The sequence below is a fragment of the Danio rerio genome, chromosome 6 (assembly GCF_052040795.2).
Source record: "Danio rerio strain M-AB ecotype USA chromosome 6, GRCz13ab, whole genome shotgun sequence".
Taxonomy (NCBI): domain Eukaryota; kingdom Metazoa; phylum Chordata; class Actinopteri; order Cypriniformes; family Danionidae; genus Danio; species Danio rerio.
Window position 1 is genome coordinate 36,570,145 of NC_141026.1, and position 26,159 is coordinate 36,596,303.

Sequence of the window (26,159 nt, forward strand, 5' to 3'; positions counted from 1 at the left end):
ATGGTCTCCAGCGGTGGCCTGTTGGCCTCTGAGTTCCAGCACCATTTACCTGCTTTAGATTCTGTCTCCATTCAGCGGCCTTTACCTGACCTCCACAGCACTGCATGTTTATGGATGAAAGAAAGTAACATGCTGAAATCAGACAGAAGTGTATGAGTATCACTGAGCATGTTTATATGCACACTAAAAACACTGATAATTCTGGATAAAATAACTAGATGAAAATCTGCCTAATGGAGTAACCCATTGTCATGCGAACCAATAACCCGACGATTCAAGCAAACCACATTTACAAGATTTTTGTTAATAAATCAGTTAATTTAATTGAAGTGACATTAAATGTGGACAGACATCACTGTGGCGCAATGGGTAGTATGATCGCCTCACAGCAAGAAGGTCACTGGTTCGAGCCTCAGCTGTGTCAGCTGGAATTTCTGTGTGGAGTTTGCATGTTTTCCCCGTGTTCGTGTGGGTTTCTTCTGAGTGCTCAGGTTTCCCCACAGTCCAAAGACATGCAGTACAGGTGAATTGAATAAGCTAAATTGGCTGTAGTGTATGTGTGTGAATGCAAGAGTGTATGGAAGTGTTAGATTGTGGCTGGAAGGCAAAAAAGGGACTGAGCCAAAAAAAAATGAATGAACGAATTAATGAATTAAATGTGGGCAATGTGAAACATGTTTTGTTCTCTGGTGAGTCCACCTTAACTGTCTTTCCCATATCCGGGTGAGTTACTGTGTGGAGAAGCCCTTAAGAAGCGCATCACCCACTCTATGATCTTCCAACAGTATTTCATTTGTTAGGTCTGTTATTATGTTAGGTAAACTATTAAAAGCAATAGAAGAGTACTGCAACAAAGAAACCTATAAATAAATCTGTGTAAAACCTAATAACAGTACATGAATAATTATTTACTTCATTATGAACTAATAATGAGTTAAGGCGGGAGCTAATCATGAACTAACTTCAACTACAACATGAGTCACATGAGTTCATGTGTAAATAATGGCTGCCTTTAATACTTGTTAGGACACATTTATTAATAAATGTTATAAATACAGTTTAATAAATGTAAAATAATAAATGTATTAATAAAAATTAATACAAATAAATAAATTAAATTAAATAAAAAAATTATTTAAAATGAATAAAATTAAAATTAATAAAGGTAAAAATTATTAAATGTAACTAACTTAAATTCATGACAGGTTAATGTATTATTATGTCATCACTTTAATTGGAGGGAAACATTATCTTTAACTCATTCTTAACTACTGTGCTTAAATGTACCAGGTATGCATATCCATCTATAGTGTGTGTTTACATACTCCCAAGGCCGTTTATATCGAAGATGATATTTGGCCGCACCATTCTGGTGTTTCGTAACATTAACTTTTTTACGAGGTGGGTCGTTAGCCTAATGCTCAACCCCCAACCAGGAGGACCAGGACATATACACATATCTAGTGCATGTTTACTTTGAAAAAATAATGGAAAAGTGTTCTGTCCATATTAAAATGAATAGTTTAACAGTTTAGTTCCAGCTCAAACCAGTGACCGTTTTGCTTTGAAGCAGCCATGCTAACCATTTAGCCACCTCAAATATGGCCATATATCATTTTTTTGTAAATGGAATTTTTGCTCATGTCATCTTAAGATGCTGCATTTTGATTGTAGCACTTCTGCTCTGCTACACATGAGGAAAACCCTTTTTTAAATTATTTGGGTCAATATAAGCATCTAAATAAATGGTATATAGTATAATGGTATATGTTTCTCTGTCTGGGTGTGCTTAAATTCACGGCAAGGATGTATTCCTGTCACATATCACACATATTTACTTACTAAAACCAACAGAAATCAGGTTAAAGCATCTAAAAATTAGCATAAGCACCAAAACTCTAGCTGTGAGGATTGGTTTATGCTTAAGCTGTTTATGAATTGCTTAGTTTAGGACTATGGGTGAGCGCATTTACATGACCACATGCATTGTCTGCTAATTATGCATAATTGGGTTAAGAATGTGTATGTAAATTCACTCAGTCGGTGCGTCATTTTAAAATACCGTAATTTCTATGCCAGGGCTTTTATTTACATTATACGCATCCATTATGATTTCAGTGGGGGAGCATTTATTTAATTATTCCCACAATGTGGAAATGTTTTCTTAATGTTTAATTAGCAGCTTTGAATCATCTCTTCCCTGGTTTTACCTCATTACTTCATAATGATAGCTGTTTTTATTTTTTGTAGAATCGTGTACACAGTAAATGTGTGCAGTCTTGAGGTGGGGTGTTACTACTGATTTAATATCCTGATTTAAAAACAAACAATCAGTGATTTACAGTCATGCATGTAGAATGAGTGCTTTGCGTTCACACTGCAAGCAAATGTGGCCCAAACATTATTATTTTTTGCTGACATGTGACTCATGAATTTGTTGTCATGAATATGTGAATAGCACAAACCACACTGAATCTTATCTTTTGAATTTCGATTTGTGCCAATTTCATATGTTGAATTTTAGTTATGTTGGAATTCATGTGATGTACATATCTGGCTAACACACGTCTTCATTCTGCTCTGCCACATATTACAAACAACCTCTTCTCATTTGCAGCTCATTAACCCTTGATGAGTTCACTACTTTGACCTAGTCAGTCTTGGGGTTTCTCTAGAGCAAACTATTACACTAGTGTGATTAGAATGTTCTGTGTGTTGCGTGATCAGCTGTTAAATTCAAATCTGCTTTCCCTTGAGGGCTGCTCTTGTCAAAGATCTTAACCTATTAGCATTTTTCATTCATTCATTTTCTTTTCGGCTTTGTCCCTTTATTATTCCGGGGTCGCCCCAGCGGAATGAACCACCAACTTATCCAGCATGTTTTAACGAAGCGGATGACCTTCCAGATGCAACCCATCTCTGGAAAACATCCACACACACTCATTCACACACATAGCCTACGGACAATTTAGCTTACCTAATTCACCTTAACTGTATGTTTTTGGACTGTGGAAGAAACCGGAGCATCCGGTTGCAGGGAGAACTGACCCAGCCGAGGCTCGAACCAGCGACGTTTTTGCTGTCTTCTTTCTTGAAGCACTATCTACTGCTCCTCTGCGTCACCTATTAGCATTTTTAGTAGCAAAATTTTAATACACAATAGTAACAGCAAAAAAAAACATTTATAGCTCATAAAATACACTGTTGTTGTCTGTAAAAATGGCAAAAATAACATTTAATCAAATTTAACTTAATCTGACAATGTCATGGATTGTAGTATGCACACTGTGTACATAATTAGAAAGATAACAATGTGCATGTTGTTCGTCCTCCCCCTTCCCCTTGGCCCTTAAAACGGAGGATGAAGGGGAATGGCTTCAAAATTTACCCCTAAGAATTTTGACAGCACTACAGCACTTGCACACATCTTCATGTCATCGTGATCTCATGCTTTATATGAGATCAGACAATCGCGACTGCTATAATTATTCCAGTTGAGTTATTTATTGGTATTTATCTTAGGGAAATCACTGAAGGCATATATTATGTTATCATAATGATTTAATGTGAAAATTAGATGGTACAAAGTGGCCATAATCATTAACGTAAACACACCAAAAACAACATTAACATTATAGCAGACACTGTAAAATGCTCATTCCCAGCCAATAGACTTTTCTGACAGGGTATTGTCAGGGTATTGACAATGTTGTGGGACTGCTGTACAGGATTTATGATCATGGATTATAGATTGCAAAATTTAACGGTTTTTATTTTAGTGCTTTTTTTTTTAAAGCATGACTGTAAAACATAAACGCGGTTATGAATATATTAAAACATGTTTGTTTATTGTAAAAATTCATAATAATGACACAAAATACTAATTTGTGGATCTCCTTACTTCTAGGTGTAACTATCTGCCATTGTGGCTGGTGTATTCTGGGGAATTTTCTTACCCCTTGGTTTCGAGTGTGGTCCTCAAAATCTTCGTTCGAAGGGCTATTCACCCCTTCCCCTTAGCCCTACACCTTCAAGCTAAAGAAAGTTGGGACACCCCTTGACGTGAATGTGCAAAACGAGAGGTAGGGATAAGAGGAAGGGCTAAGGGGTAGAGTAGGGATTGGGCCTTAACCTTCTCCTGAAGATAACATTTTTTATTTAATTTTTTATTTTTTCGTCATGTTTTATTCTTACTGACAAAATGAAAATGCAATAAAACCAAAAACAAATAAACAGGTTTAAAATTTTGTCCCCTCTCTGCTGATTGATCATTTATTCCTTTTGGTTTTATTCCATTTTCACTTTGTACATAAGAACAAAATTTGATGAAAACAAAAATAAATATTTTAAAAATTATGTTTGTGAGAAGGCTGAAATTTGTTTTTCTGTTTGAAAACAAAACTGAGAAAACCTTGAAAATATATTTACTACCGGTCAAAAGTTTTTTTTTTTGTTCATGTTTTTTTTTAAGTAAAATATTATGTAAGGTGGTATTTGTTAAATGTAAAAAAGTTAAATTGTTAAATATTTATATAAAAAAAATTTAAATAACAATTTTTTTAATGCATGCACTTTCAAATCAAATGATTACTCCAGCCATTATTGTTTTTATTACTATTACCATTAATAATAATAGTACTAATAATATAATTAATATTAGTGTGATTTCTGAAGGATCATGGGATTAAATACTGGAGTTATAAAGCTGAAAATTCTTTATAGAATTCTATATAAGAACCCAAAAAAATCTTTAAAGTCACTGAAATAAATGATTAAATTAAATTATAAGCTACTTTTGAACAGTTATTTTATAGTGCAATAACATTTCACAATTTTACAATTTGTACTGTATTCATGATCAAACAAATGCAGCCTCGGTGAGCAAAATAAAACATGCTAAAATCTTACTGACCTCAAACTTTTGACTGGTAGTGTACATACAATAAATTCATTTTTGATGCTTGAGGGTTCAAAAGCTATAATAAACATCAGTCCAACAATTTATTATTTGTTATATTTTATTTATTATCATTTATTATTAGTAGTAGTAGTATTATAATTAAGAGTTATTTAATTGCATATTCACTCTCAAAAAAACAAATCTTGATTGTGGTTAATAAATAGGCAATCTGTCCTTTAGCCTTGTTTCCTCCATTCTTTAAACACTTTTATGTACTAATATGTGCCTTAAAGGTACCAATATAGACCCATTTAGAACACACATGTACCTTTTAAAAACCTACTCAAAAAGTGACAGCTTTTGTTCCTTTCTAAAAGAGTGCACATTGAACCTTTTCTTTTCCCTTTTGTCATTTTTTCAGGAAAATTCCATTCAGTGCAGATTCCATTGTGAAAACTTACCTGATTCACATATTTAGAAATCAAATTCACTGTTGTGAAAAGTGTGACAACTCTCTGACCTTATGTCACTTGCTAGAAAACAATGTCCACGCATATATATATATATATATATATATATATATATATATATATTAGGGATGCCACGGTTCTCAATATAATATTGAACTGTTCGGTACGACCTCCACGGTTCAATACGCACTTGTGAATTGAATTAATTTTTGCGTTTAAATAATTTATGTGCGTTTTATATCTCCCCGAATTGACTGTGTGTGCCTGTAAATCCATGAGCTGAGATGAGGAAACTCCTCCCCGCAAGTAAATATCCAATCACTATGCTCTAAAGTTAGGGGACGCTTGACATTGCACCGAAACAACTCTCACCTTGAGATGTTTTCTACTGCGTGCGCCCGGATAGAGGCAAGCGCGTTGCTCCGCTTGTGCGCGCATATTGTCATTCTTACATTAGAAATAACAAACTTGCAAGCGGAAAAGACGTGATATGGTAACGGCAGCTGCTATAGTTAATGCTGTGTGCGTGTGTATTAGTCTCGGTGTACATACTTGGAACTTTAAACTAGTGCACAGTTGGCAACTTGTCATAACTTTTCCGTGCAACAGAAATGTGGCTTAGAGAAGCCTTTAAGATTAATTAACTGTGACGAATTAAAGCACAGTTAAAAGTGAAATCAGCTAATCGTTGCATCCCTATTAATGATTACAGTGCATTGTACAAAAGGCTTTTTCTACAAAACATATGCAAATGTTTTCGGCTGTCCGCACCACTCGCTTATGGTGACTCATGCTCTGCGCAGCCTCTGCAGCTCATACTGAATTGAACAGACGACTGTCACTTCATAGCTATAGCGGCCATTTTTCGACTGAACCAAATTTATTTTTATGTCTTGGTCACACTATTTGGAGGGCTGGAACAAATTGCGGGCCTCCAATTGAATAGTCCTGGATTACAGTCTCGCATTTTTTCAGCACCGAGATAATTAAGATGGTTTATTTATGTTTACCTAAGTACAAATATCTTTGTTTGAAATGGCCAATTTATCTTTATTAACTTCACATATATGTTTATTCTCAAGATATGTTATATGTTCCCCAGTTTGTACAAGTGCTACCAGCAGCTGTAAGATTTCAGTGCTAATTTTTTTATATAATACACTAGGAACTAGTGTACTTTTCTTGGCCTTAAAGTAAAACAAAATGAGTATTGTAATAAATTTTTTTAATTTTTTTTTTCCTTAACCTCTTACTGTTCCTATTGCCTACAGAATAAAAAAAAAATAAAATAAAAAAACGTGTCAAGCCATGAGAACCGTACCGAACCGAAAACAGTGTTAAAAAACCAAGGTATGTACTAAACCTTGGGCTAACTATATTGTTGCATTAATTATATATATATATATATATATATATATATATATATATATATATATATATATATATATATATATATATATATATATATATATATATATATATATATATATATATATATATATAAAGCATACTTGATGATCACACTCCAACAAGTGTTTCTGGTCTGTGTGGGGAGTATCCTGACTGAAGAACCCCTTCACTCCAGATCTTTGTCGCCATGACAGCACTGTCCCATTCCAATTGGATTATTCCCCTCTGTGCCCAGCCAGTGGAATGAATGCGGGTATGTCTTACCGTTGATTGGCACGCAGATGTATGTGTGTAAGTGTGTGTGTGGGCATGTGTGTGTGTCATGATTTTAAGTCCACCTGAGCGTCTCTTTATGTAGTGTCTGTCTAAATTGGAGGGTTCATTCTGTCTGTTCATTTTGAACAATGCACCTGAGAGAACTGATGCATGATCTCTCAAGGCATAAAAGCGCTTATTTTCTTCCTCTTTCACTTCATCTCTCGCCGTCTCCCTCTCTCTCTGACTCTTGGCAGAAGCTGTGTGTTTACCATATGCATGAAAGATTGGCCGTGCATCTAAAGAGGAAGAGGGGAGATAAACAAAGTCTTTCGGGTTCTCAGCCTCTAGAGAAACGAGAAACAAAAGCATACCGGTGACCGCATCCAAAAACACCAGCAAATGAAACAAGGGCTTCTTACTCCAAAATGGTCTTGAGGTGTGGGCAGCTTTGGCGGATTGTAGACAGCAGACAGACAGTTTTTGTGTTTAGACAAGACAAAGACAGGGCGACTGACGAGTGTGCCTGCACTGTCAACAAGCTCTCTGCAGCATCAGGGGGGACGTCCAGCATTGTGCCAACTGGGAGAATGGTGTGTCGGGTCTTTAAGTGTGCAAGAAGTGGTTACATGTCAGAATAGGGTTTTTTGTTAGTTGGAGTTATGTTGTATTGAGTTATAAATAAGGTTAGTTTGATGTGAAATACTGGCAGTTGCAGGTAGGCTGTAAGTCTTTAGAATCTGTAGAGACGAATTCGATTAATAATTTAAGCAATATCACATGGGAAATAACACTGGTTTGAGACAGTGGCATAGTGCTGCAGGAAATCACAGGCTGGAAATCACAGGGTTTTTTGGACCAGTAGTTTAATTCTATTCAGGATGTTTTTTTTTCTTTTTATAAAATAAAATAAACAGTTAAATTAAATTAAATTAAAAACAGCTCATCTGGCAATGAAAAAAAATGTAGGTTTAGTTTTTTTAATGGTATGTTATTGCTTCCTGCATGTTCCATGACACTTTTCAAGTGAAATCTATATTGTTACTCTCACAACCAATACACAGAAAAAATATAATCTCACACATCCAATATTCTCCCAGCTTTAGTCATTTGACGTTACATTTGACATTTGTTGGTTGCTGTTGTATGTATGTTGTAAGTTTTGTAATTTATTAATTAAATATTTACTGAGGTATGCTAAATATTTGAAAACTTACACCACATATACTAAAGCCTATATTAAAACTGTGCGAAATTTGATTGTTTTTTTATGTTGGAAAGCAGTAACCATTTACATCTATTGTTTTTCTTATTGTGGTAGTCAAGGATTACCTGTTTCTAAAATTTTTCAAAATATCTTAATCTGTGTAATCTGGTTTTGAACCACTTATGGGGTGAGTAAATCATGCATACATTTTAGTTTTTTTGGCAAACTATTCATTTAAATGTTCTAAATTAATAGTAATAATGTGATTATGCAAATTACAAACAACTTTCAAAGTGAGTTGTCCAGTGCATGGATCTGGCAAAAGATTTTTATTAATTATGGTGATTTTTGTATGTATCGCAGCAGTTTGGACATTAAATGTTTAGTGAGTGACTTTAAAGCATAATTAAATTTGACACATATCATATTTGACACATTATATGGCACTTCTCATTTAAGAGCAGGGGTGTAACCCTGGTGTCCACACCAAATTCCCTCCATCTCCCCTTACTGATCATGGCCTCCCAATCATACCCATCCACCCAATTGGTTCCCACACAGCTGGTGTGTCATTAGCGGATTGGCGCCGTTGTCCTGTGGTTAAGTGGATGCTGCACACTTGTAGTGGGGAGGAGGGATCCCCCATTATGACTGTGAAGCACTTTGGGTGTATGAGCTATTTAAATGCACATTACTTACTCACGTACTAGGGATGCAACAATACAGTTAGCCCACAGTTCAATACATACCTTGGTTTTTTTAATACAGTTTTCGGTTCGGTACGGTTCTCATGGCTTGACACGTGTTTTTATTTTATAGGCAATAGGAACAGTAAGAGGTTAAGGAGAAAAAAATAAAAACAATTTATTACAATACTCATTTTGTTTTACTTAAAAGCCAAGAAAAGTACACTAGTTCCGTGTATTGTATAAAAAAAATTAGCACTAAAATCTCACAGCTGCTGGTAGCCCATAAATAAACCGGGGAACACATAAATTCCTACATTTTGAAAATAAACATACATGTGAAGTTAATAAAGATAAATTGGCCATTTCAAATAAAGATATTTGTACTTAAGTAAACATAAATAAACAATCTTAATTATCTCGGTGCTGAAAAAATTGTGCGATAGTAGTCTGAATACGGATCGAGTGCTTTTATAAGATGACAAAAGCCCACATCTTCAATCACCTAAAGTGACTGCAAATCTTCAGCAATAAACACTCGCACTACCTTTGTTATTTTTATGTGTCTCTCAGAACCAGTTGGGTATGTTTGCTTGAAAGTTTCGAGGGATTGTTGCTATTTGGAGGACTTTATTACCTTCTCTGCTATCCTGCTTTCAGACAGTGATATTGCTGGGTGATGGCACTGCAGATGTGCAGTCATGGTTATACGTGTAAAACAATGCTTGCACACAGTTATTTTTTGTTGTTGGCATTATACCAGCAAAACGAAATGTCCTTACACCGCAGATTTGAAAGACGCCCGCGTTTCCTCGTACTGTTGCCTCACTTCGCCAGCGCTTCCTTGTACTGTTGCCTCAGCCTCACTTCACCAGCCGCTTGCCATGCTAAAGTGTGGAATGATGGTTAAGCGCCCCCAAGAGCATAATGAGTGAATATTTACTCGCGGGGAGGAGTTTCCTTATGTCAGCTCATGGACTCACAGGCGCACACAGTCAACTGGGGGAGATATAAAACGCACATAAATTATTTAAATGCAAAACCGAGAAAAGCGCAATTCACAAGCGTGTATTGAACCATGGATGTTGTACTGAACGGCTCAATATTTTATTGAAAACCATGGCATCCTATTACGTACTTACCTACTTACTTACTGACTTACTTAAACACCTGGGGCAGCAATTATGAACAATGTTATTTTGCCAAAATTAGATTTTGCGCTTTCAGCACATTTTGCTAAACTGTTAAAGTGCTATACTTATTTAGTGGCACTGAAAACAGATGAACACAAATCTGGCAACATTCAGACGGATGGACGGACGAACAAACAAACGAATTTCATCTGTAAGGACTAACCTCTAGAAAGTCTTTGTAAAATCCCTACACTAATGCACTGTCTGCTGCTCGTATGAGTGCTGTGTATGAACCACATCTTAACATTTTCAATTACAGCAGATCTTGGATCCCACATAAAGCCTATCTCCTTTAAGCTGTTTCTTGTAATCCTTTCTCCGTGCTTCCCCAGCAGATCTTTACTTTGTTTCACCTTGCCATCCTGCCCTTGGCCCCCATTCTAATCTTCTTTGTTTGTGTGCTGTGCTTCCCCTGAGAAGACCATTCAATTCACACACCACAAACCTGTTTATGTTTTCCTGAGGAAATCTACGTACATTTAGAGAGAACCCTCACTTTTTTAGCCCTGGAGGTTGTGGTAATCCTCCTAATTCTTCCCTTTCTCCATCTCTGCATTTTTATGTGATTTATGCCAACAAAAACATGTTCTTGAAGGGTGAGGGAGAGCATGGGAAAATGTCACTCGTCTCTTATGCAGTATGGAATAACAAACCCTGTTTTATTGGATGGTTAGATATTATTTGCCTAGCCATGATCAATTTCAAATTGCATCTTTTGCTATGTCAGAATCTCAACTTCATGACAGTATCAGTTTTCGTTCTCCAACTGCAGCCTGCTGGTTTTATCGAAATCTCCTGTAGAGATGCTCAGTTATTTCCCTACTCTATTGTCATAATTTTCCATTTGAGATTGTATTTTTAGAGAAAGATTATCTTCACTGGCAGTGCAAGAGATAGAAATATCTAATGTCTATTAGCATCAGATGAGGAAGGGGACCGAAATCTGCCGTTTGAGTCAGATATTTGTGTGCTCATTTTTTAAATGTGACCTGCAACTAAACCCTCCAATTCTCATTCCTTCTGCTGAACATAAAACCATTTCTCAAAGCAAATTTGCATGTACTAATATTTCTGCTAATGGAGAAAATTTGTGTGCATTGGAAAGATTGTCCTGTATACAGATGTGCTAAATTATTTTCTCTATCTCTTGAGCTTCTTTGGATTGAAATGATTATGAATAAGTCATTATTTGTTCTTCCGCACTCCATTACCATTTTCCCATTTTAAAACCACCCTCTTAGATCCCCATTTCTTTCAGCAGAGATTCACTGAATGAAAGTGTATGTGACAAGTAAAGGCTTCATCGTCATCATCATCAAAAATCTATTGCACTATAGCAGACATAATAGTTCATCAGTGACTTTTTTATTTATTTATATTTTAGCTGTTTGTATGTATTGACATTGCAATATTAGGAGTGTAATCAATTTGTTTCAAGTATGATTCTCCTGACGGAAACCTTATGAAATGGTTTGGACTGCAGGAAATATTTAATCAATATCTTTTTTTTTTTTTGTAAAAAACATCCTTAAAATATACATTTGAAAAGCTGACAGCTAAAACCGTTTGAAATATTAAGACCTGTTTTCAGAGAAAGTGTCTTGAATAAGTGTTTTTTCTTGCTCAGGCTCGTTCTGGCAGATTTTGTACATGTTTTATTCAGTAACCTGACAAAATGTATTTTTGCAAAGAAAAAAAAAACGGTCAGAATTCAAAAATGCTGATTAAGAATAGGATTTTACACTGTGTACTTATACCAGAGCTTTGGGGGATCTTATACTGTGATGTGTTATTTGGACATGGCAACAAACAAATAAGGAAAATTACTCTGTGCAATTCTTACAGAAATGGTCCACAGTATATCTAAAGGTAAACATAATAAATGTATTAATAAATCAGCAATGATGACCTGAGGTCAACATATTAATGATATTAATAATTCAGTGACGATGACCTGAAGGTAAACATAATAACTATATTAATAAATCAGTAAAGATGACCTATAAGGTCACAATAATAATGATACTAATAAAGATTTATTTAAATATAGTGTAAATTCACTAATGCTGATCCTGGACCATCATCATTTAAATACAGCATAAATTCACTAATGTTGATCCTGGACCATCATCATTTAAATACAGCATAAATTCACTAATGTTGATCCTGGACCATCGTCATCATTTAAATACAGTGTAAATTCACTAATGTTGATCCTGGACCATCGTCATCATTTAAATACAGCATAAATTCACTAATGTTGATCCTGGACCATCATCATTTAAATACTGTGTAAATTCACTATTGTTGATCATGGACCATCATCATTTAAATACAGTGTAAATTCACTAATGTTGATCCTGAACCATCATCGTTTAAATACAGTGTAAATTCAATAATGTTGATCCTGGACCATCTTAATTTAAATACAGTGTAAATTCACTATTGTTGATCATGGACCATCATCATTTAAATACAGTGTAAATTCACTAATGTTGATCCTGAACCATCATCGTTTAAATCGATGTAAATTCAATAATGTTGATCCTGGACCATCTTAATTTAAATACAGTGTAAATTCACTAATGTTGATCCTGGACGACCATCATTTAAATACAGTGTAAATTCACTAATGTTGATCCTGCACCATCATCATTTAAATAGTGTTAATTCATTATTGTTGATCCTGGACCATCATCATTTAAATACAGTGTAAATTCACTAATGTTGATCTTGGACCATCATCATTTAAATAGTATTAATTCACTAATGTTGATCCTGGACCATCATAAACATTTAAATACAGTGTAAAATCACTAATGTTGATTGTGGACCATCTTCATTTAAATACAGTGTAAATTCACTAATGTTGATCCTGGACCATCATAATTTAAATAATGTTAATTCACTAATGTTGATCCTGGACCATTATCATTTAAATACAGTGTAAAATCACTAATGTAGGTCCATGGCCTATCATTTAAAGGTCCTGGACTTGTCATTTAAATACAGTGTTAATTCACTAATGTTGATCCTGGACCATCATAAACAATAAAAATACAGTGTAAATTCACTGATGTTGATCCTGGACCATTAAAAACGTTTTTTTACAGTGTAAATTCACGGATGTTGATCCTGTACCTTTATCATTTAAATATAGTGTAAATTCACTAATGTTGATCCTGGGCCATCATCATTTAAATACAGTGTAAATTAAAAAATGTTGATCCTGGACCATCATCATTTAAATACAGTGTAAATTCACTAATGATGATCCTGGACCATCAAAAACATTTAAATACAGTGTAAATTCACTGATGTTGATCCTGGACCATCATAATTATTTAAATATAGTGTAAATTCACTAATGTTGATCCTGGACCATCATAATTTAAATAGTGTTTATTCACTAATGTTGATCCTGGACCATTATCATTTAAATACAGTGTAAAATCACTAAGGTAGGTCCTGGACCTATCATTTAAAGGTCCTGGACTTATCATTTAAATACAGTGTATATTCACTAATGTTGATCTTTCAATATCATAATTTGAATAGTGTTAATTCACCAATGTTGATCCTGGACCATCATAAACATTAAAATACAGTGTAAATTCACTAATGTTGATCCTGGACCAACAACATTTAAATACAGTATAAATTCACTAATGTTGATCCTGGACCATCATCATTTATTAACAGTGTAAAATCACTAATGTTGAATCCTGAACCATTATCATTTAAAGGTCCCGGACTTATCATTTAAATACAGTGTAAATTCACTAATGTTGATTCTGGACCATCATCATCATTTAAATACAGTATAAATTCACTAATGTAATCCTGGACCATCATCATTTAAAAACATTGTTAATTCACTAATGTTGATCTTGGATCCTCATCATTTAAATACAGTGTAAATTCACTAATGATGATCCTGGACCACCATCATTTATTAACAGTGTAAAATCACTAATGTTGATCCTGAACCATTATCATTTAAAGGTCCCGGACTTATCATTTAAATACAGTGTAAATTCACTAATGTAATCCTGGACCATCATCATTTAAAAACATTGTTAATTCACTATTGTTGATCTTGGATCCTCATCATTTAAATACAGTGTAAATTCACTAATGATGATCCTGGACCATCATCTTTTAAATACAGTGTAAATTCACTAATGTTGATCCTGGACCATCGTAATCATTTAAATACAGTGTAAATTCACTAATGTTGATCCTGGACCATCATAAAAATTTAAATACAGTTTAATTTACTAAACTTTGATCTTGGATCCTCATCATTTAAATACAGTGTAAATTCACTAATGATGATCCTGGATCATCATCATTCAAACACAGTTTAAATTCACTAATGTTGATCCTGAACCATCATCATTTAAACACAGTGTAAGCAGTATAATACAGAGTGTTTGGATACATAATTGTAAATTATATTCAGTCAATATATTGAATAAATTATTTTAACATTTGTTTTATTTATTTTATGTTGTTTTTAATTTTTAATTTTAATTATGAATTGTTATTATAGTTTATTATATTATAGTTTTATTATAGTTTTATTGAGCAATTTGTGGTGAATTGCTAATTGAAAATCAGGTTAATGGTAATAATTATATACAATCATAATTTTCTTATTTTCTCTTTTCATAATAATCTATAACACAAGAACAACACAAAGTTAATATATATATATATATATATATATATATATATATATATATATATATATATATATATATATATATATATATATAAATATATATATATATATATATATATATATATATATATATATATATATATATATATATATATATATATATATACATACACTATGATGAAATCCAGCATAATAGAAAAAAAAAGAAAATAAATTCAATTTTTTTTATTAATGAATGAATTTATTATTTTGTTTATTCGACAATTCAACCTGTGACTTCCTCATCTTCAGGTGATTCTGATGTTACTCTTCTGCTGAAGAACAGCTAAATCTTCTGCTGTCCAGAATCAGCTGGTTTGTCTTAGTCGGGCATCTCAGCTGAGACCAGTCCACTATGGGTGACCCTGCTGGTATCTGTGAAGTACCAGTGGCGAAGCTCTCAACATCACTGATGCACACAAGCCCTCACAGCACGTCAAGCTGCAAACCACGTGAGGGACCCTAACCTAACCTAACCCAACCCAACAGAGACCGCAAACTAACTAAACACATCGAAACTCTCAGAAGAGTCCAGCGACCGACCAGCAACACGAGAACAACCGCTCAGAAAACCACCTGAAACGTCCTGAAGGCCACGCAGCAATGCAGGAAAGACCACCGAGCAAACCAAGAGCCACGAGTAAACGCCAACAATCATTAAAAGCAACCAATTGATTAAATAAAACATGAAAAGGAAACTTACTGTAAACTTGCTCTACAACTATGTACACTATATACATACACAGGCCTGCAGTGTGGTTTGGGACACTGTGCAGACTCAGTGTCTGGGCCTCTTTCTTCTGGGCGGCTCAGGCAGTGGCTCTTCACTGACGTCCACATGGACTCGAGGAGCGATGCTGTTTGGTCTGAATCCACATCTGCTCTCCGTGATGAGGATTCGCCCATCAGCCTGCTCCATCTCCTCCATTACAGGACACCTGAGCGCCTCCCACAGCCGCTGCTTGATCTCTAGGCCCAGTTGTAGGCTGTAGGGACGGTTCTTCAACATGGGCTCAACCACAGAACGGTAGATGTTCTGGTAGGCCTGAACACTGTAGCCGTGAATGGAGAGCGGCTCCTCCTGCTGTCTCACGTCCACTGAAGACTCTGGGGATGCTGGACGGAGTGGTGGAAGGACAGCCGCGTTCTCCAGGTGATGCTCCTTCAAACCTGGGCCAGAGATACAGCTGTAAGTGTGATCTAACCTGACCACAGCTCCAGGATCCCGAACAGATGAGACACCCTCCAGCCAGAAGTCTTTCAGGTGGGCTGGAAGAGTCCTGGTCCTTCTCAGGCGCCGTTGCTCCATGAAGATTAACTTTCCAAATCTGATAAAACTTGTCAAACTGGAGAGTTGAAAGAGCTTGAGTGATCAGATTCAGAGAGTTGTGTTGATCTCCAGTGTAAACTCAAGTTGCCGTGGTGACAGAATATTGAACTTGTTTAAATGTAAACAACACTTGATCAGCAGTAAGTCAATCAGAGCAGTAGAAGAACTCATCTCTATTGATTCTCTATTACACTTGTGTCTTATTTACAGTATATATATGTGAATATAGTGTAAATTAAATATAATCTGTAATACAGAAACATAAACACTGAATTAAATTTGACTAAAAGTAAAGCAGGTAGATAAGGGTAAGCAGCTATCCTATTAAATATTATTTTCTCTTCAAGTCTAGAACCCACAACAATAATAAAAACTAAAACAAACATAAAATATTGCCTTCGTTTATTTATTTATTTCAATATTTACTTAATTTCGTAATCAACTTTCATCAAATTTTATATTACCATATTCCAGATACTTTTTTGTTTGATCATATTTTTTTCATTAATTATTTTATTATTAGACTGTATCAAATCAAATTACAAACATTTACTTTTTGAAAAATGTGGAAACTGAAATTTAAATTTGAATCTGAAATTTTTTGACTCAACAAATGACAAAAAAATCCATTGTAATAAGTTTAGCTGATGGTCTGAAGTCAAAATTAAAAAATATTCACCAAACATTAAATTGTGCTCAGCCAATTTATCAAACAGAAGAGCAATATTTGCGTTTGGCGAACTAACCTTGCAGCAAAAAGCGCCTGTACGCATGCGCGGGGATGGACTGGTTGGAGCTGATTCAAATTCCGGCGCGCGCCGCGCACGCAGCAACAACGGCTGAGGTCTGATGAAACATCATATTCAGAAGGATTTTCCTTCAACAAAGTAATGGTGAGTCGTGATATCTGTATTAAATCGTGCTTAAGTTTAACCCAATGCACGTCTCAGTAATTTTGACATAAAAACGAACTGCATGGATATGACATTTACGTTACCTGCAGCCTCTGACATAACTTTGAGGTTGTACACAGTAACACGTAAGTAACATTAAAGTACTCGATAACGTTACGTGTCAACCCTCCCTTTTTGGGGGATTCATCCGTATTTTACAATTACATTACGTAATTATAATACGTAAAGGTATTTTCCTGTAATCGATCTTTGTCAGTCACGTGCGTTTGTTGTGTGTGACGTCACGCCAGTGCCATTTTTGTGGTATCGCTTTGCGAGACAGCTAGAGAGAGACACATAACGAAAGAGAGATATATGCCATAAAAAGGTCAGGCTGGAGAATTACAAGAAGATCGAGAGTACGCGGTACCGCGATAAACTAAACAAACATGCAAGGGATCGTCATTTTGATTAACTGACTTGCATTCAGGATATAGATCCGCTTGAAATAACTGCAAACCAACGGAGTGCGCTGCCGCCGTCCCTTCATTGCTGATAATGACATGTCATATTGTATATCATTAATGTCTTAATATACGTTTAGTTTAAACACCATTAAACCACAGTAAGCATTTCTAAGTTTATTATAATAAAGTATTTCATTAGTTACATCTAATATTTACATTTACAAAGACAGATGTTTGTATCCGAAGTGTTTTACAAATACAAACAATAAGTGTGATGAAAGCAACAGAACAAAAAATGTAAATACTATTATCAATTTATTTAATAAAATACATTGAGTGCATAGAGAACAACAAAAAACATTAAATAAAATAATACACACAAATATTAAGATATGTTGAACACATTCACATATGATAAAAGCTGAAAACCTGTAACTATTGACTTCCATTGTATTTTTTGGTTTTTCTACAATTCCTACTACAGATTTTCAGCGATATCTTTATTAGTGTAAAGATAAAAAAATAAACTCAAAGGTTTAGAACCACTTGATGGCAGGTAAATGGTCACTTTAAATTTGTGGGTGAATTATTTAGTTCTAACTACTGATTGACTTAATGTTTAACTTTGAGCAAAAGCACTTGTCTCAGTTCTTTAAAGGATTATTTAGTTCAAGTAATAACTGCTTACCCTGTGTTTGGTTTGGATGTACCAGTTTTGTTATTGTGAAGAACATAAAAAATAAATGAGTTAACACATTTTAAGTCATCCTCCATGTATTTACATTTATACAAATTATATTTTTATTCAACAACTGAGGGAATTTCTGGAGAAATGCATCTTATTGTTTACATAAGACATGATGAAACATCAGCAAAACACACATACACACAGTGAAAGAAAAAAAGTAAAAAAAAAAAATGTAAAGGATTTTTCTAAAATAACGTATCAATTAAGCACAGATTACAATTATACACCTGGGCTTTTAACTCTTATTGGCAACTACAGCTCTTCTACATTTAATCGAATGATTTCAACAACAAAAAAACTTTTTTGTTTTTAGTGAAAGGACAGTCGAAAATGTACTTTTTGACAGGAGTTAAGTAAATCAGCAAATCTAAGTTGTAACTAAGGTTAAAAAAAGAATTTGACCGTATTTTACAAACAATTACTTTACAATCTTAAATCCATAAGCACTAAGTTGATTCATAAAGATTTAAATGTAACGTTAGTTCTACCCCCAAAACTGAAGTGTTGCATTGAATTATTATAATTATTTGAAGGCCAAGCAATGACAGTTGTAAATTTACTTTAAAAATTCTTACGTACTTACCTTTGTGAAAATGTTGAGAGCATAAACGGAGAAATGAAGATATATTCTGCGTCTCAATGCAGCAGGCTAGGACATCCGATGCGTCTGTTGTTACCACTACAGTCCATCAATATCCTTTCTTCCGAGCGGGAAATTTAAAATATCTGTCGTCGTGATCATTTTTACCCTTTGAATCGTGTGATTTACTAATACACCCCTTAATACAACACTAACGTAACGCTGTATTTACTCTGCGAAAGACGCTAAAGCCATATAACCGCTCACGTTAACTCGGATACAACACAAATAGCGACTATGTCCCATAATTCAATTCGGTGTTTACGAGGGTGACATCACCAGACAAAGACCGATTCTGCCGTATTTACGCAACCCATACAGCCGAACCAGCAGGGGCGACCTTTGCTCTTAACTGTGAATCTGTTCAGTGCTTTAATTTTATTTAGGCTTAAATATAAAAACGGCAGGATTCACTTCCTTACTATTACAAGCCAGGCACTGTTGCCCCTCCTATGTAATCCTCAATACAGTCAGTTTATGTAGCGGTGCGTGATCTCTGAGACGCTCCATAGTGATAAACAGACGCTGTTTCCAATACGGATTCTGTACACGCGATTTGAAGCGCAGTAAAGTGGAAAATCTCGGTTTTGGATGCTTGTTTGAACAGACATGTGCACATAATACGAAATTAATAATATCTGTACATGTCGATCTTAATGAGTTTTCTTTTAATCGAGCATAATGAGCATACAAGGTTAGATTTGTGCATTTTTAAAGTGACACCTCTGTTATTTAATGTATTTAATCGAAAAATCTAAAGGGTTAGCCCTTATTTTCACATGTTGACAGCTATGGTGAAAGGCAAGCCATAAAAGAACATTTAAATAGAAAACTTAATTTCAGAAGGGACGTTTTTTTCTGAAAGAGGATATTTAACTGTAATATAAGTAATCTGAAAGTTATTCTGTCGATTGAACTACATATTTATCATTTCGATATAAAATTAAAGCTCTACTGTGTCTCATTTTTGCCTAGTCACATCGCCTCGTGGTTCCATCCCAAAGAGGGAAGAAATCACTTTCGCGAACGCTCACGCTCAATCGGCCCAGTTGATGGAATGAACTCCCTAACTGCATCAGAACAGCAGAGTCACTCGCTACTTTCAAGAAACGACTAAAACTCAACTATTTAGTCTCCACTACACTTCCTAATCTGCAATTGCCTCTCTGAATATCACACTAACTGTACCCCCCCAAAAAAAAAAAAATACTAATACTACTAATACTTCCCTTCTTAGACTTTACAGACCTGAAACTTGCCTATAGCACTTATTCATTGTTGCTCTTAGTTGTGTAAATTGCTTCCTTGTCCTCATTTGTAAGTCGCTTTGGATAAAAGCGTCTGCTAAATGACTAAATGTAAATGTAAAATGTAAATGTAAATGAAACGGTTTGTTAAATATGATACAAAATAACTTTACACCTTGTTGTGGGCTGCATGATTGGCCCTTTCATGTGTCAAGAGCAGTTTATTTAGTTTTATAGTCAGAGTGGATTTTTCTTATTATATACCCATAGTAGTATCATAGTAGCTGTTTTTTTATTGGTGTAAAGAATATCTGGATGTTTGCAAAAGCATTTTGATATTGGTAAAGGTGTCTGCAACTTTTATGAAGCATCAAATCACCATCATAATAATTGTCAAAACATGTTTATGACTGCATAAATGTATTATTGATTTTAAAAAAAAGTCACATATTGTGCATTTCTATTATCATACACAAATTGTACTAAAGCGATTTAAATAGTTCATATCAATAATTTTTTTATTTGCAACACCAGGTGGCAGTCTTTGTACTTTTATTTCGGGGGTGCAGATTGCATGAGTTTTAGTAATATATATAACTTTATTTATTTTATTAATAACTATAACTTTATATATAGGCTTAGTTTAAAAATATTTACTATTTTTTCCAGGTGTATTACTACTACTGTAAGAAAATATCAGAATTCGGTACATACTTTCTATATTATCTTTGCTTGAACTGAGCCTGTTTAGATTTAAAATCTAATCTGAATCTAATCCTGTTTATATGAATTGAACCTGCTTCCGATTAGGTTTGAGCTAGCAGAACTGTTGCTATAACAACAACTTTGGGATCAGTTTTGAAGAACGAAATGATCCTGGATCATGTCAAATCGGCAATAACCAAATCCAGCTAACTGAGTATCTGTAAAAAATCTGCAGGAAGGTAGATCTCCAGGAACAGGGTTGAGCACCCCTGATCAAAATGATGTTTGCGCCGGTGCCAGTGGCAGTGAGTTCAAGCCAAACAGTGAGAACACCGCCTACTAGGGTCACAGAATTTGGTGATTTCGCAGCTGCAAATACATCATTACATTTAGACAAAAATTAAATTTCTGGTTGAATTATACCTTATAAATAGTATTTGACACTTTTAACGACATTTGAAGGTGTCTATGTTGCTGTGAAGACGTCCATGTTGCTGTGAAGACTTGTGCATCCGCCTTTACTCCTCCCTCCTGACCTTGAAAATATAATTGACTGAATCGTAGAAAAGCTGAATTAAGATTGTGTGTAGGGTCGAATCAAGATCATGATCTTTTTACGATTAATCGGGCAGCCTATATCATAAATATATATATATATATATATATATATATATATATATATATATATATATATATATATATATATATATATATATATATATATATTTATTATTAATTATTAATTAATTATTAATCAAGCGCACCTTTTTTTAAAATTAATCGCAATTAATCACATTTAAAAGAAATTTGTAATTTTGGCTATTCAAATGTAAACGCCAGACAAAAACTATTTAAATTCAAAATATGATCGTTCATTAGAATTTTTGTTTAACTTTTAACACAGATTTCTTTATGTAAACAACATACCCACAATAAACCATCAAGATCCTGGCTTGACAGCCATATTTATTACAGAAATAAAAACACAAGCATGTTAGTGCCATTTGAATTTCAAAACAATCAATGCCAATGAAGAAAAAAAATTATTTCCAAGTTGGATTCTAAATGGACTGCAAAAAAATGCCAAAATAAAGGCATTGCAGATATGGAAAATGAAAAATTCTAATAACAATAAAGTATTGAATACAAACAATTGTACTCATTGTAAAGTTGTATTGCTGTGATTTGAGAACGTTAATTATAAAGTAGAAACAATTTTACTCCGTCCTCCTTTACATTCAGCCAGTTGCTAAAACAGTCCAGTCTGTTGACATTATCGGGGGACAATGTGGCCCTTTTCTTTTTAATGATGTGAGCTGAGAGTGCAACGCAATCTCACAGCAATTTGTAACTTTTTGATTTCGTGACTATGGATGTTTTTGCAAGTTTGTTGCTAAGAAACACGTGCACACACACACACAAACACATGCACACAAGTTTGATAGATCAAGATTTTAGCCTCCTATTTGGTCCAGAAACAGCTGCCAAACTGCTGGAGAAGTGGCCTACCTCCTATAAGGAAAGGTGATCAGAGAGCCTTACTACCGCCTCAGTGCTCCAGAGCTTGCAGAAATCAACCAGGAATCTGTACAATATAAGTCTTCAGACCTATTATTGAGGTAGTCAGATCATTGATGTATGTCAAAGCTAAATTTAATATCTAACAGAGAACTCTAATGTGAATTGACGCTAAACAGCTAATAAAAGAAATATTTAAATAGTTTTAAAAAAAAATTCTGGGACTTTGTTTACAGAGTAGGACAGTGATGTGGCATCTTTTTGATCCTCTACTACATTCTACCTACTCAGCCTATAAATGAAAAAAAACAGAAGATCAACGCAGCTCAGCTCAGGCCATGGAACGTAGTTGTGTTTCACAAGGTTTGTTCAGAACCACAGTTTGTGATTAACTGGGCAGAAGAGCTCAATTCATTCAGTGCACAAGCTAAGATTCCCATGATGTCAATTTTGTTTATTTTTTCCTCCAGTCCAACAACAGTTCAGAAGAACACTTGGAAAAACAGGAGGAACATTGCCAGCTGTACCTTCTTGCTTCTGGAACGCACAAGGAGGCCATCAGCAATTACTCCATTGCGATGGACAAGATGATCATCCTATGCCAGGGAACCACCTCATTGGCAGCCATTGTTGAACTGTTTAAAGCACACTTTGTTTTTAGCGTAAACTAAGATGATAATCCAAGTTAGATTGAATATGAAGATATTTCATATATGATCTGATCGCACATATCTTGTTGTTTAAACACAATTTAATGTCTTTGGTAAATATTTATATATATATATTTAATTTTTCAGCTAATATTAATACAGTGGATTTTATCTTAAGTAAGTGCATTAATCAATGACATTAAAACGGACTTTAATTAAATCTTAACAATCTGTTGTCGTTTCTGATATTTGGAATTTAGATTAAATATAAGTATGGCAATGTAAACATTGCAAACAAACCTGTGCAAAAAAACCTTATGAATGCATATTACACTCCCGACTGCACATTGTGTTTCTTTTTCTTATAATGCACACATTTTGAGGTTAGAGGCGTTTTTATTAGCCATTCACTGATAGTCAGACAGGCTCATCCAGTTCATCCAACTCCGTCTTTTAAAATCGAAAGCGGATTTGTCTCCTCATAAAAGCTGGGGCCTGTTTCAGAAAGGAGGTTAACTGAAAACTCAGAGTATTTTAACCCTGAAATGAGAGAAACTCTGGGTTTTCCGTTTCAAAATGGCAGGTTTGTTAAACTCGAGAAAGCAGGGTAAGTCAAGCCTGTTTCTGAAAGAAAGGTAACTTTAACTCAGAGTCAGTTACTGTGGTAACTTACTCTGTGAATCTAACCTGGTCAGAAGCAGGTTTTATTCTCTAAACTTTCTGAGTTTCTGTCGGTCTCCTTCCCTTTTTTTAAAGATGAAGCGGTATTTCTCGCCTAAGTCTTACGTTTCCACCCACTTATTTTAATGCTCATTTTGGACGTGCATAAAAACGATTGATGGAAACGTCATGATGCACATAACTTTTTAAAATATGCATAAAAAACGCGCATAACTGAGTAGGATAAACTTTTATTCGATAGAAAATGTGCGCATAAACTACGATGGAAACACTTTTAATGAACAAATTACAGTATGTACATTAAAAAAAGATCATGATCATATGATAATGAAAATGTGTGTAAATGGACAAACCAGCAGGCCTAGCACACTGTAACATGTCTTAAATATTGTTTTAGTCATTCTAAAATGCCTTAACTGTTTCAGTATTAGTGTATATTATTAATTGCCTCCGAATGTCTGGTGCGTGTCAAGAGTCTCCGCGTCTCATGGCTTCAGACGCCCCCCACGTGTTCATTGTGTTTCAGCATTGTCTTCTGACATCGAGGCGCAAGTACATTAATTAGGCTAAATAAAGAATTAATTGACGCAGCTTCTTCTACCACAGTAAATTCTACTTTTACTGTTGATATTTGGTGCCAGTTTAATCAGGAAGTGACGATTTTTTTCTCTTTGACTCGTTGGATGGAATTTTATTCGCATCTTTTATGCAATATTCCAGTTTTGCACATACATTTATGTAATATATTTGGATGGAAACATAGCTATTGCCTACATTTTAGTCACACACAGAATAACTGTACTAGAATGGCTTATCCTTTTTTAATAAATAATTAAATTAAATTCACCTTCGACATGCACTGTAACTAGATTAATGGGATTATTATTCTTTCTAAAAAATATTTTTAGTACTGCTTACCTTCTAAATGTTATATTAACCTCTATCACTTGATCAATAAAAAAGGCAGACACACAAGTGCACTGTTAAATCATTTAAAACTAATAAATGTATAAAAAAGTTTAGAAAAAAAATATAAACGTCACAAATTACATTACTTATTTTATTATATTTAAATATTTAAATACTTAAAAAGTGAAATTAGGCATTAACTTGAGCAGCTGTTTTCCCACACTGTCTCTTCTTCACTGATGGTTGCTTCTTTTCAAATATATACACTCATATTTGCTATAACTTTGCATGAGAACATCAAGTTCAGCTGGAGAAAGAAATGGTGATCTCTTTTATAAGATATTGCCATAGTCACTCGTAATGTCTGCGCTCCATTGATAATGCCTTTTTAAAGTCACGGTGTGCACGCTTAACTCTGAGTTGGTCTACTCGAAGTTGATTGACCCAACTCAGATCAGCTGTTCTGAAACCGAAAACTCTGAGTTTTTAATCTCTCGGTAAATCAACTCAGAGTTCAAGTTTAAACTCTGAGTTGTTTGAACCTCCTTACTGAAACAGGCCCCTGGTGTATCAGCCGCTGCTACATTGAAAACATATGATTCGATTCGCGCCTTCTGATTGGTTCTGGATATATAGTGGCTTTTGCTGTCAAAGGCTAGTGCCGTTTAGCGGCTTTTGCCAACAAACTATTATTTCTGAATGTGAAGATGCTGGGATTTGGATGATTTGAAGCAAATCTATTTGTTGATGGTGTACTACGTGGCTAAAGCATTCACTCAATGTCATTAGCTCATTTTTGGCGGAAGTGGCGTTTAGCGGCTTTTGCATCTAAACTCTTCATATACACCCAGGTCAAACACACCTAAGGGTAAATTTTAATAAATTTAGGTCATATTAGTAATATTATATCCGTTACTGAAGATTGGGCCCTAAATTTAGGCACACAGCACCAACACATGGAAGATATATTGACCCCTGTTAAACTTAAAGGTGCAGTAGGTGATTGTCTTCAGAAAATTTTTTTGTTGTGCTGGTTGAAAGTGTCTTCACAGTCCAATAGTAATGATTACAGTAAAGGATCTAAATGTGTTTATATGTATTTTTATATTCTGGGTAAGGTATGAAACTAAAAAATGTTCATCCAATTAAACATTGTCAGGCCGACATCTCTCATAATTCCGATAAGCAGCTCAGACTGTCTGCTCGCAAATGTAGATTTTACTTCTGCGCATCTGTTCACGCAGATCCTCTTTTTCTCTTTCTCCTCATCTGTTAAAAGAGAAATGATCGTAGTTGAAATACTTTTCTACAGTAATTTGAGAAGAAATTAACATTTACATTTTTTATAACATTGCTTATGAACATCTACCATGGTTTTACTTCAGGTAAAAAAAACAACATTTAAATAGTACAAAAAATCTAGTAAAAGAAATTGTTTTTTGCAGTAGCTAAACCAAAATTATCATGAATGCATCATGATTACACTAAACTATCAATAGTTTAATTTATTTTATAGGTTAATGT

At 34.5% G+C, this 26,159-nt stretch overlaps 1 long non-coding RNA gene and 1 other non-coding gene across 3 annotated transcripts in view; one reads left to right on the plus strand and one right to left on the minus strand.

Moving 5' to 3' along the window:
* LOC137490673 (uncharacterized) overlaps positions 1-26,159 on the minus strand; it is a 202,150-nt gene that overhangs the window by 75,946 nt on the left and 100,045 nt on the right. The gene's annotated exons all lie outside the window — the stretch shown is intronic.
* On the plus strand, positions 16,976-23,271 carry LOC147836414 (uncharacterized). Of its 2 annotated transcripts, XR_015493840.1 has the most exons (3): positions 16,976-17,070; positions 22,632-22,758; positions 22,866-23,271. It is a non-coding gene; the product is annotated as an uncharacterized LOC147836414 (transcript). The 2 variants fall into 2 exon arrangements; XR_015493841.1 differs by lacking the exon at positions 22,632-22,758.